The following is a 12,600-nucleotide window of genomic DNA, read 5'->3' as shown; positions in this document are numbered from 1 at the left end:
AAAAAAAAAAAAAAAAAAAAACCTAAAGCACCAAACACATTGTAGTTAAGCAGCTTCCAATTCTGCAAGCCCCATGGCCGTATTTGCTCCAGCACCTGGCCTTCTGACTAAGTAGGGTGTTTCTCTTTGTCTGTTGGGCCCTTCCTGGCACCTCGAGCTCAGCGGCAGGCCCAGAACTCTTCTTGCTATCTCTCCCTGCAAGCAGCTCCCACACTTACAGACGTGGCACAAGTGCTTGAAAACCCGTCAGCATTCTGGCTTCCCGTCTACATGCTCTGCACAGAGCAGGGGACAGGGCGCACACAGGCACACAGGGCGCACGCAGGCACAAGGGCACAAGCTGGCTCACAGATTGGTCGCTGCAAAGCATTGGGTTAAACCCAGCAGCAGCTGCTCAAGACCATGCAGAAACCACACCAGCTCATCATCCAGGAGAGGTTTTGCAATGTGCAAAAGTGGGGGAAAGAAAATAAAACCCATAGAGGGAATCTGCTGCTCTTTTCCTAGGCCACAGGTCAATTCTAGGATTTTTTTTCTCCTTTGTCTTTCCTCAGAGATGTCAATAAGATTTAAAACCCAAGCTACTAGAAAGATTGTTTTTAAAAACATCCCAGTGTATCCTGGTTTGACACCATAAAAACAAGGGTCAACCATTTGATACCCAGTGTTGTCAGCCCCTTCTAATCCAAAGGTCTCCAGACATGGGGAAATCCAGGCAAGGGAGATGGGGAAATGCCCAGAATCAACCCCTTGTGGGGATTTAGCTGGAAGTGTGGCTTCCAGAGGGGAGATAGGTAAGCTCTGGTGTGACTCTCAGCCACTAACAACTTCCTAAAAGGACACTTAACCTCCCTGAGCCTTGGTTTCCTTTTCTACCATATGGGAGATACAAAACTCCATCAATCAGAGTTGCTGGCAAACTGTGGTCGTCGTAGGACTTAGCACAGGGTCAGTGCTCAGGAAACATCAGCTCTTAGGACACAGCTGTCATTACTAGGATAACATTTGCTACATTTGACGAGTTGAGCAATAATGTCCGTTAAGATCTTTTAGTTCCTCTTGCTGTCCAATAGGGAAGCATGCCATCCCACGCGTATTCTCCAGGGAGCTGGTTGTGGTGGCTTGTGTCCCCGGCACTTGGGAGGCTAAGGTAGAAGGGCCTGGAGTCCAGTCAGCCTGGGCTCACATGAAGATTTTGCCTGAAGAAAGAAGGGGTGGATGGTGAAGAATAGAGTACAGAAGGGGAGGGACGAGAAAGAATGGGAGGAAAGTAAGGTAGAGTGGACATGGGGTAGAGAAGGGAGGGAGGGGAGAGAGGGGAAAGAGGGGAGGGAGGGGAGAGAGGGGAGGGCTGGGTTTATTTTCTAAGAGGCAGAATCAAGAAGGGAAACTGAGCAGTAGACAATGGTATTCAGTGAGGTGGCAGGATTGGGCTATCTGATGACTCACTCACTGTAGGAGCAGGATTGGGATATCTGCTGTCTCACTGTAGGTGAATGATTGGGCTATCTGATGACTCACTCACTGTAGGAGCAGGATTGGGATATCTGCTGTCTCACTGTAGGAACACCCTCTGATAGCATATTCATTTTGCCAGTGAACATTCCAGAAACTGCTAGAAGACAGCTCAACTAGCCCAATGTCTTGGGATGGGACATGCAGGTTCTAAGGGCAGATGCATGCTCCTCTAACTGGGACCCTCTGAAGGCATGGACCATCTCTTTAAGCCCCACTTGATATTGAGCAAATGTGTGTTCTCTCCAGAGCCTGCGAGCCCAGGTGATCTGGACGGCCAACCCCAGCTCTCACCCAACTGTAGAGAGCAGAGAGTCCATCTCCTTGACCCTCAGCGATTACAAAGTAATGTCCCCTCACGAAGCGGCAGAGCCTTGGGATTCATGAAGCATGGGCCCCCTTCTCTAAGCCACATGCTCTCCCCACCAGAAATGTCTTGGCCACTACATCTATAAAACAGAGATCATGATAATATCCCTCCCCCACCCAGGGCTGTGGGGAAAGGCAAAGAGACGGAGACAACTGAAACCACACAGACCGTACAGCACCCTAAAAGCTCAAGCCGTCAGCAGCACACCTGCCCCCCCCCCCGGCAGTGATCTCCTGGCTATGAATGAATCACCATCACCTGAAGGAGCAATGCATGCACCTTCAGGCAAAGCCAGCCTGGTCCTCCAGGGTGAGGCGGGGACAGAGGCACTGAGAAGGGGGGTGTGAAAGTGGAATATAACAGGGAGATGAAATACAAGCAGACTTCCAAGCAGGAACGAGACCACACACCCCCAGGGATAGACAGGGAGGCTTTCCGCAAGCCCCAAGATGGCGCCTATGGCCTTCTCGATGGCTGCCTGCCCCTTAGCATGAAGGCCACTGCTTCTGTCTCCATCCTACCCCAGCCGTCAATCAGAGGTGCTCTTACATCTTGATAGCAGGTGACTCGGATGCTGAGGTGAAGGACAAGGTGACACATTTGCCCTCAATGACCTCATTATATTCTGGCTCCAACGATTCATTAATGAGAACAATACACTGTACATACCAACTTCTAGAACGCTACCCTCGGGCCACAGCTTGTTTAGTACTTTAAGAGCCAACCAACCATCCACTCTCTACCTTTCACTCCTGTTTTTAAAGAAGGGCAAGGATAACATTTCTGCACACCACCAGCTCAAAGTTTATAACAAAGAAACTTACAAGGGGCTCTGGCCTGTCAAGTTTGCAACAAAATGGAAAGAGTGTTGCCTATGGTTATCCACACTTAAATCCATCACTATATGGTTTAGTTTTTGTTGAGGAGGAGGTGTCAGACCTGGCTGAAATCCACAGGAAAAATTGTTGGGCTGCCCATATGTGACAGCCTCCATACTGAAAACCTATATATATATATGTATATATATCATCGGTTTATCACTTTAAAAGCAAAGGGGATGAGGGGGCAGGCAAAAAAACAAAACAAAACAAAGAATGCCACCACTTGACTCTGCCCTCCGATGGACAGAATGCAAAGAGTCCGACCTTCTTTGTTCCTTCTAAAATGTTACTTTGATACACAACTGTCACCTGCATGGTGGCATGCCTGCAACCCCTGCACTTGGGAAGCAAGCAAAGACCCATTCCTAGCCAGAATCATGTCCTTTATCATCAAGTGACCAAGAGGTAAGCAGGACTGACTGCATCAATGTCTGTCTCACCCCATCAGAACCGTAGTCTCAAACATGTTCAAATGGCCCCTGTAATGTCGAGCCAAAATGTGTTTATTTCACTTGCCTGTCCACAGTCTGAGACACTTGATATTCTTGTTCTCTATGGAGACTTCAATAAGGGTGACTTGGTAGAGGAGCTGGATACAAGAATGCCCCACAGGGCTGCTCTACCCAAGATGGCTCCAACATCTCAATCCATGTCCCACCAGCCCCAGAAACTCACCAAGTGGCATGCAACTCTTGTGCCCATTGTAGACCCCCACTCCTACTCCAGCTACTGTGTATACAGTGATGGCACTCACTTCCTAGTTATCATGGTTGCCTCCTGGAGCCACACCTTGCTCAAGCACCTCTCTCCAGCAACCAATACCATACCAGCAAGCATTTAGTTTATAGGAGCTCTATAAAGGGCAGTCTACCCCAGAGGGGGTCCCTCTACCAGAGAGGCTCAGGAGAAAAGGCTGCAGGGGCTGCTCAGAGGTCCTCCAGCTAGCCTACGTGTCACCACTCCATAAAGGACCTTCACTGTTCAGTCGAGAATGTTAGAAGTCTAGCAGTCAAAACTACAACAGCAACACAGCATGGGATTTCATCCCCTCCCCATCTTAAGGGAAGGAAATCTGCACTGAAAACCTTCTCAGTGGCAGACATTGGTCAAACACTGTACAGGGCTCATGCAATGCTCATAACCACAATGACATAAATGTGCCTGTAACCACTACAGTTAGGGAGTTGGGGGTCAGACTCCAGCTGGTCCTTGCTACTTTGTAGGTTCTTCTTTTTCCAACCCTATATCCTCCTCACCCCCATTCTACCCCCTAACACTAGATACGAAAGAAACAAGGAGAAAGGGGAGGGAGGGGAGAGAGAGAGAGAGAGAGAGAGAGAGAGAGAGGGAGAGGGAGAGGGAGAGGGAGAGAGAGAGAGCGCGCTCCCTGAATCTTTTATTTCTTCTTTGACCATGGCTACTAAAAACCCATAACCAACCTCCCTAAACAACCACCGACCACCCACCCTGCCTTCCAGGCATAAGATTTATGTCTCTGAAAAGTTCCCAGAATTCCAAACATCACACAATCACAGAAACTATCTGCAGCTGGCAAAACCACACTTCTGCTCTAGAGCGCAAGGCAAATCACAGTCAGCGGCTACAGGACAATCCAGAGCAGCCCCACATCCCTACAGCTGGGATTAAAACAAAAGCACATTCTTACAAGAAACCAAAATTCCAGAATTCTCAAAAATGTCACTACAGCTCTGTATCTGAGTGACCCAACCCTGGACCTGCCCTGTGGTGGGCACCTCAGAACTATGTGTTATATCACACATAGTTCTCAGCTCAGCTCTCTCCAGCCCTCTTAAATATACTGGCCTTTGTTTGCAACAAAACATATTCTGAAAACCACACTAAAGCTCTCTGGTCCTCCATTTTAATCATCTCTAAAACAAGTACAGAGAAAGCTCCATTTTACCACTTCTATTAGAAGAAGGTAAGAGCAAATCAAAAGGCCCAGCCATGAGACTCACTAAGTAGTGTGTTTGCCACTTTATTGATAAGTCTGACCAGGGCAAGCATGCTTAGACATCCCAATAAATACCTATCTTCTTAGGAGATTCTAGCTGTGAAGCGCCTGTCCATGGAGGAGGAGAAAGTGTAGAGTGACCAGAAGAGTGTCAGGGAAAACAGCATCCCCTAGCTCAAGTGCAATGGATCAGCTGGATGAGAACTCCTACCGTGGAGCCCGGCTGCTCCTTGGCCAGGCTCAGCTAACGGAAGCAGAGTCCTCATGAGGACTCACCTTAATCTATCTTAGTCACTGCAGAAGTCTCGAAAAGAAGATGCCACAGGACACACCAGGAACAAGGGTGTCCAGTGTCTACTCCACCTCAGGGACATTCACGTTCGTTCGGTGTAGTGTGGGATGATGTCTGTTTCCACCAGTCTCAGAGAGTCCTCTCACTGAGGTAGCCACATGCCAGTCATGAACATTACAGACATCCCAGGTTCTGTGGGATGCAGATCCCTCCCGCTTTGGGAGGGTCTTAAGAACAAACCTCAGGGCAGTCATGGGAGTCATCCAGGATGTTAACTCGGCTTCATAGCAGTCCAGGATTTCAATGTCACTGGTTACTTCACACTTAGAAGGGACAAAGAATGGACGGCTGTGTGTTGGGGGCAGGGTGAGAACGCACTGCTTCATAAAACCCTTGCTAGGCACTCTCTGCAAACTAAGCTAAAAGACCGAGAGACAGGAGTATTTGGCCCTCTGGGCTTCTGAGCCTTGGGGCAGTGACCCTATCACACCCACAGAGCTAAGTGGGCAGCACAAGCTTCTGCGGTTCATGAGACAGGGGCATCGAGGGCACAACCATCTGATGAGCTTGGTGATCTTGGTGCCATTGAGGGGAGGGGTGCAGGTGCAGGGCAATATGCCAAAAAGCAGAACGTAAATCCTTCCTTTCAAACAAAAACACTGTCCCAGGGCCTTCCTGACTTCCAGCAAATGATGGATTTAAACTGCAGGGGAAGCCACCTGTACTGCAAAGGAGTGAACTGCACAGATATCCACTGTGCCTCCTGACGATGGCCGAGCTTCAGAGTCCTGACCTGAGCATGCCACAGTCTCACAGAGAACTGGACTCTCCACCCACTCGATCCACTCTTGAGCCCTATGCAAACAGAGCAGCAACACTCCACCCTACCAGAGAGGAACAAGCTAGCCCTGCCCTTGGGACCCAGGCACACTGCCCCTGGAAAGGGATTCCTTAGGCATCATTAAGTTTAGTACCAAGTAAACTAAAAGCATAACGTAGCTTGGTACTGATGTTCATGAGTGTGTTCCCACTCATGACAAACACTGCCAACAGTAAAACCCTGTCCAAACCCAGCCCGGCACCACCCTGTGACACGGTGCTCAGTCATAAGCATGTGGTACTCCACTGGTCCCAATCTCTCTCACTTTCTTCACTTTGGATTTCTAATAAAGAAAGCTCATTGCGCAGAAAAGACCAGCAGAGCCCAGAAATAGTGCCCGGCCTGGTGCTCTCCCCGCTCTGGTTCAGGCTAATAATAAATAATAATACTTTGCGCTTCTCTGATGCCTTTCATCTGAGGATTTCAAAGTGCTCTGCAAACATTAGCTAATTATTGCTCACGGAATCCTGAGAGACAGAAGAGGGGAAGGAGCCGCACAGTGAAGATTGGGAAGAAAAGCAAAAGAAAATAACCCTCAAGATCACTACTGTCCAGGGATTCGAAACACTCCTGAGGACAAGCTCCTGAGGGCTGAGGGGACAGCTGCACTGCTCACTTGAGGGCTGGTGCCTAGGGCCTGCCTTTCTAGGCTCTGATACGTACACCGTCAACACCTAAAGAAGCCCAATACCAAATCTAGACTTCCATTCGAGAAACACCTTTGGCTTTGACATGAAACCTTGCAAAATTCCCACCAGATAGCCTAAACCTGGTCCCAGCCAAAGAAACATTCATAATGTAATTATCAGTGAGGGAGCCCCTGAGGGAGGTACCCTGGACCTGAGATCCATGCTCTCCCCAAAGCTGGGTCATGGAGCGCTGGGAGTGGAATACACAGTAAGGACATTATCACACTTCAGGACTTTGATCATCAGCATTTCAGCTGAAGGCCAGTCCAGAAACCAGCCATGCCTTGTCTACCAAGCTGCTACCGACAGGCCAGGCCGCTCTAAGTCCATCCCTCTGGTGCACACACCCATTCTCACAGGCAGAGAGAACACACAGGGGGCTTCCGCATGTGCTCCTTGCCACAGATTAGTCAAAAGTGAGTAAGGTAAGCTGAAGATCAGTGTCTTAGGGAAGGAAAACGTTTTGATTCCCCCCCTCGAGCACTTAAGCTAACCCCAAAATTCACAAGGCAAATATTCCCTAGATAAATTCTTAACGAAGTGCAGAAATGAACAGCTGAGCTAGGCGGGTGCCTGTATGTAAATGACAGGGCTTCTGAAAGGCCTGGCTACACGCTAATGGACCCTCTGCCAGCTCAACACCCAGCAAGCCCTTTCATCATAGGGAAGAGAAATTTCAGTTTGGGTCCTGACCAAATTACCTGTAATTCCAAGGTCCTCGAACCTCCTTCCTACAGCGCTTCTACAATCAGCTCTTGCCTTTCTTCCTTTCCCATACCCTCACCTGCAAGTTCAGACCATCATCCTAGCAGCACCTACTGAATCCCAAGCCCCCACCCTCCCAGACCAGTCCCTGGCCACCGCAGGCAATCAACAAATACCGCTCAGCAAATGAGTAAAGCGGGAGATGCTTTCGGAACCCAGCCACAGTCTGGCTCCCACGTTTTTGATGGAGCCGTCATCCGTGGTGAAAATTCAATAGCCGGGCCTACCCCACTCTCTAAAAGCAGCGATGGGAGAACTGGGGAACCCCTTAAAGGCTGCTGATGCCTCGAGGCCCTTCTCTGAGCAGTCTGCCTTAATGGAACAAGGTACAACCCAGACAGTAGGCCATTCTGGCGGGTGACAAAGTATGGGGGCCACTAACGAAAGTCTCATGAGCAGGGTGCAATAGCAGCAACTGGAGAGTATAGGAGAAATGCAGGCTTCCCTCAGGCCTCCGCCTGGGCCCAAGAGTCGGGGTAGCAGTGAGTTAGTGCGTCTGTCCGCGCACAGACGTAAAGACCTTCTTTTGGTTGACTGTCATCTTCTTGCTTGCAATGCCAAGCCTTTGCCAAGCCTTTCTTCCGCTCAATCAGAAAGTTACTGCTTCTCTGCCAAATTCATGTACCACAGGAATAATTCCTCTCAGGAACAACAATTCCCACGCTACTCCTCCAAGTCCTTAACCATCAAGTAACAGCTGAATCTGGGTTTCTTCAAGATGGGTAGTGTGAGGGCCTATAGGCGGAAACATCAGATTCAAAGCTACCTGCCACTGCTGACTAACCTGGTAGCCTTGGTCAAGGTCTTAAACTTCTCTTAGTTTCAGCTGCATCACTTATAAAATGAGTCTGTCTCCTCTAGCTCCCTGAGTGAGGACTAAGACAATTACAGAAGTGCTAGGAGGAGTCTCTTAGCTTAAGTCATTTAGAGTGCTAATGACTCAGCTCTTAGCTATCCTGGTGAGTGCTTTACAAAGTTCAGGTTCACCAAGAGAACATGCCTGGTTCCTCGTTCAGGGAGCAGAGCACTGAACTGCTGTAAAAAAGCTCTCCAGGGGCTGCAGAAATGGCTCAGTAGTTAAGATGGTTAGCTACTCTTGCAGAGGTCAGTTCCCAGCATCCAAGTCAGATAGCTCACAACTGCTCCAGACAATTTGATGCCCTCTTCTAGTCTCCTTGGATACCTACACTCACACACACTCACACACACACACACACACACACACACACAAATAAAAGTAATAAAAATAAAATATTCCCCAAGACAGACAAAATGAATCCGCAGGTAAACCAGATGATCTGAGTTTGATCTTCAGGAATCACATGGTGGAAGGAGAGAATTAACTCCCCAAGTTACCCTTTGACCTCCACTTCCATGCCAAACACATGTAAACACACACACACACACAAGGAAAAACTCCAAGTGATTCCAATGTTCTGAAAGTTGAGGGGACCCTGATTCTAACTTGTGGAAGGCCAGAGGCCATGAGTTACAGCCACTGCCACAAAGAACCATACAGACATGGAGCTTTTCACCTGTCCTTACAGTAATGGGCCTTGCTTGGCTGCTGGCCCAGCAAATGGTATGAAACAACAATCACAGAAGCCAGCTCCTATAGGACCTGATAGGGAGGTCCCCAAACTCAATTCCCCAAACTCCTGTGGGAGGTACCAGCCAACTAGAAAGGGAAACCGTGAAAATGGGGTCACTGTGGCCTGTGGACATGGTCAAAGTCCAGGGGTCAAAGGACCAGCACCCCCATGTGAAAGGTAAATGGACTCATGCCTCCTCTTTAACAGTCTCCTTAATTACCTAAAAGAAGACCAGCCTGTGCTCCAGTGCAGGCTGGGAAGTCCTTTCATCTCTCCCTCAAGGCTCCCCAGGGAGCCGCAACAGGTTTTCTTAAATGTATGAAAGGTTCTGTCCAGGAATGCTATCTTTAATTCACCATCCTCTAAGGAGCATGAACGGAGAAGGAAAGCAAACTTGACAATGGCCCTTTACAGCTTTAAGCACAGACAAAAGTGAAGACCCTGGCAGCAAAGCCACATGGGCACCTGGCTGGTCTGGGAGGGCAGCAATACCTCCCCTAGGGGAGCCATTTTCAGGGAGCCTTTCCTCTGTGCCCAGGGTGTGTCCCCAAGAGAATCCCTCCCTGGAGATTGGCATCTTGTATTTCCTGATGAGTTTCAACAAGTCCGTTGGTGGCAGGAGACGCCTTCTCTACAATGGATATATGTAATAAATGCAGTTGGCTCTTCAGGGCCAAAGTCACGGCCGACTTGTGCCACCAAAGAAGCGGTGAGGATTTGCAGTAAACCTTACAGAGAGCAATTCAACTCAGAGAAAGCATAGCATAGCCTTCCCCAGGCTGGCTTCGACATCTCTCTGGGAAAAGGGGAGACAGTTTGAAAACAGAAGACCCTCTGAACACACATGTATATTTAGGGGGAGAAGCAACCAAAGAGAAGCCAGTGTCTAGAGTCAGGTCTCATTGCTGTGTGCTGAGATGTCCACACTCCTTGGGCAGGATTCTGCAATTCACCAGGCCTAGCGGTCAGCCAGCATCAGCAACATAAGCATAAACACCGTGGTACTAGGCACCCCAAATTATGAGTCCCCAAAGGAAGAGGAGAAGGAAAGCAGTTTCCCTGTGCCCAAGGCCACCAAGTGTGCTTTTAGGCTGAATGTGTTAGAGAACAAAAGAACAGTACATCCAACCTGTAGTTTCACAGAAGGCAACGGTTACAAACAGACTGAACTAAGTGAGTCAAGTGGACGGATACATCAAATGATAGCAGCCCAGGTAGAACACAGAGTTACACCAAAGACCATAAAGAGGTATTCCCCGGAGGAGAAATAAGAAAATCAAGTGGGAATTCCCGCCCACAGTGATGACATCATATCTGAGACCCTGCAGGAGGAGGAGGACACCACAGTCAGACAAGGGATGAGTCCAGGAGGGAGAGAGCAAAGGTATCTAAGGGCACTTGGGGGTACATCCGGAAAGGTACCCATGGCAGATGTAATGACCATCCCCAGATAGGAATCAATCATACACCAAACACTGTGGGAGACAAAGGTGTTTGAAAACCACTCAAACTCGGCTTTGGAGGAAAATCTAAGGCAAAGCATTAAAGAAAACAGAAACTAAACAAACCCCAAGCAGGAGCAATGGAGACTAGCAGCAGCCACCTGGTTCACTTTCACTTTTGCTTTAGCCATAAATCACTTTCTAGTTCTTAGGTCCAAGCCCCAAGCCAGGAGCCAAGCTGGCTGGATCCCACCAGAATTTAGAAGCATCCAGTTAAATAGGAACAGTGGATGAGATGCAGGTATCAGGAGAAGGGTGGGACGGACGGACAGCAAAAGCAATCCGCAGAATCCGGAGGATGCTTCAATGGTGCAGATCACACCATGCCCTCTCCTTACCAGGGTCACAAGACCCCCACTTCCCCTCACAAACATCCTTTCACCCTTGTTTTCACGTGTCTGAGGACAGGAAAGAGGGAAAGTCAGCCCAAATTCATTGGAGATGCAAATGAAGCCCATTTTCGATGTTAAGTGCATTTCCAGGAAACCAGGGTGGAATCGCTGTTTACTCCAGCCCTGGCGATGGGTTGCTGTCGCCACGCACACAACCTCCAGTCAAGCTATTAACTTGAACGTTGAACTTCACAGCCTGGCTGTCTTCCTCAGCCTTCCTTTTGATGTTACCTCCAAAGCAAAAGATCAAAGGCTTTGAGTGTGGTGAGGGGAAGTCCCAAGCTCTTAGCCTAGCAGCCTCTGATATATGTTAAAATCCTGGCCAAAAGAGAGCAGGCAGGAGAGGGAACCAGCTCCTGAGAGGCCTGGGGCGGGCAGGCTGCTCACAGAATACGGCCAGGGAAGGAATGAGGTCACCAGTGACAGAGACATCAGGGACATAGATTGCAGATGCTTGGAACTCACAATATCTCCAAGAAGGAATCAGTCTTGCCAGATGTCATAAACCCTCTCAACACACCCCTGCAAGAGCCAAACCCTGCTCCAAAAGGCTTTGAATTCGCCATCTACCTCTCTGCCCATTACTCAAGAAACTTGAACTGATCAGAGAACTGGGTATCGACTGGTCCTGAGCTCCAAGGAGAAAGCGTATTAACTGAATAATCACACCAGGTGAAATAAATACATTGTAACAAAGAAGTGGGCACCATAGAGAAGAAATGGAGGTTAAGACAGGTGAAATAGATACATTGTAACAAAGATGTGGGCACCATAGTTAAGGAACGGAGTTTAAGAGCACACAAGACAGTCCAGACCCGCCTGGAGCTTCAGTTGAGTAGGAAGTCGCTTTCCCTTCCCTCTGAGGTTGTGTACATGTACCTAGGACGGGAAGGAAGGGGGCAGGGAACCCCTGATGACAGCAAGCACAGGGGTCCAGTTCAGCAACAGGGAAGCAAAAGGTTAGAGGAAGCGCACAGGGCACTGTGGCCAAGGATGGGCAGAGGTGAGCAGCCACCGCCAAGCATAGGGTTTCCAGCCACAGGGCGGACTTGGAGCCTTAGACTCTCTGAATCAAGCTATAGATAAGCTACAAAAGGTATATGGGTAAAGAAACACCTCAGAGTCCAACAGACTGCATTTTGGATAAAGGTTCAAACAGAAGAAGCTGCCTCTGGCTATGAGACCCTGAGAGGGGGCTGGGACAGTCCCTAACCCAGATCTGCTTACCCTGGTGGAGACTGTTGGAGGTCTGTGCACTCTAAAGTTAGCCAATGAGCAAAGGGAAGCGGGAGATGGGTACTCAGTCTTTGGTATTCTGTTCTGTCTGTTCCCCACTAATGAACTGTGCAGAGAGGGCTCCAGGGGCCTGCTCACACCCTGGGCCCTACTTGCTCACACCATGGAGAAGGGGCTGGAAATACAAAATTTGTGAGATTTCAACTGAACAAGCCAACAAGCCTCTCTGGCCCTTTCCACTTTTAGAAGCTGAAATTTAGCCAAAGGGATGAAATAGAGAAATTCTCGAGGAAAGATGGACGTGCTGTTTTCCAAGTTGCCTTCCTGCCTGGGCTCCATTTTATTTCTTAAAGTAAAAGTCTCTAAAAAGAATCAAATCCTGAGGGCCAAATTTATCCTCGTTCTCTGCAAACCTAGAGGGTTCTTCCTCCGGGACAGCAGTAGGTCCTGCTTCCTCCTTTCCTGTCCTGGCTCAGCCATAGCCATTGAAGCCTCCCCACCCCCACCCCCC

The 12,600-nt window shown here is 49.0% G+C and overlaps 1 protein-coding gene across 49 annotated transcripts in view; it reads right to left on the bottom strand.

Annotated features, from left to right (window-relative positions):
* The window catches only part of Tcf7l2 (transcription factor 7 like 2), a 192,959-nt gene that overhangs the window by 131,334 nt on the left and 49,025 nt on the right, over positions 1 to 12,600 (bottom strand). The window lies entirely within an intron of this gene.

The sequence above is a fragment of the Mastomys coucha genome, unplaced genomic scaffold, assembly GCF_008632895.1.
Source record: "Mastomys coucha isolate ucsf_1 unplaced genomic scaffold, UCSF_Mcou_1 pScaffold21, whole genome shotgun sequence".
NCBI classification, from domain to species: Eukaryota; Metazoa; Chordata; class Mammalia; order Rodentia; family Muridae; genus Mastomys; species Mastomys coucha.
This window is presented reverse-complemented; position numbering and strand designations above follow the sequence as displayed.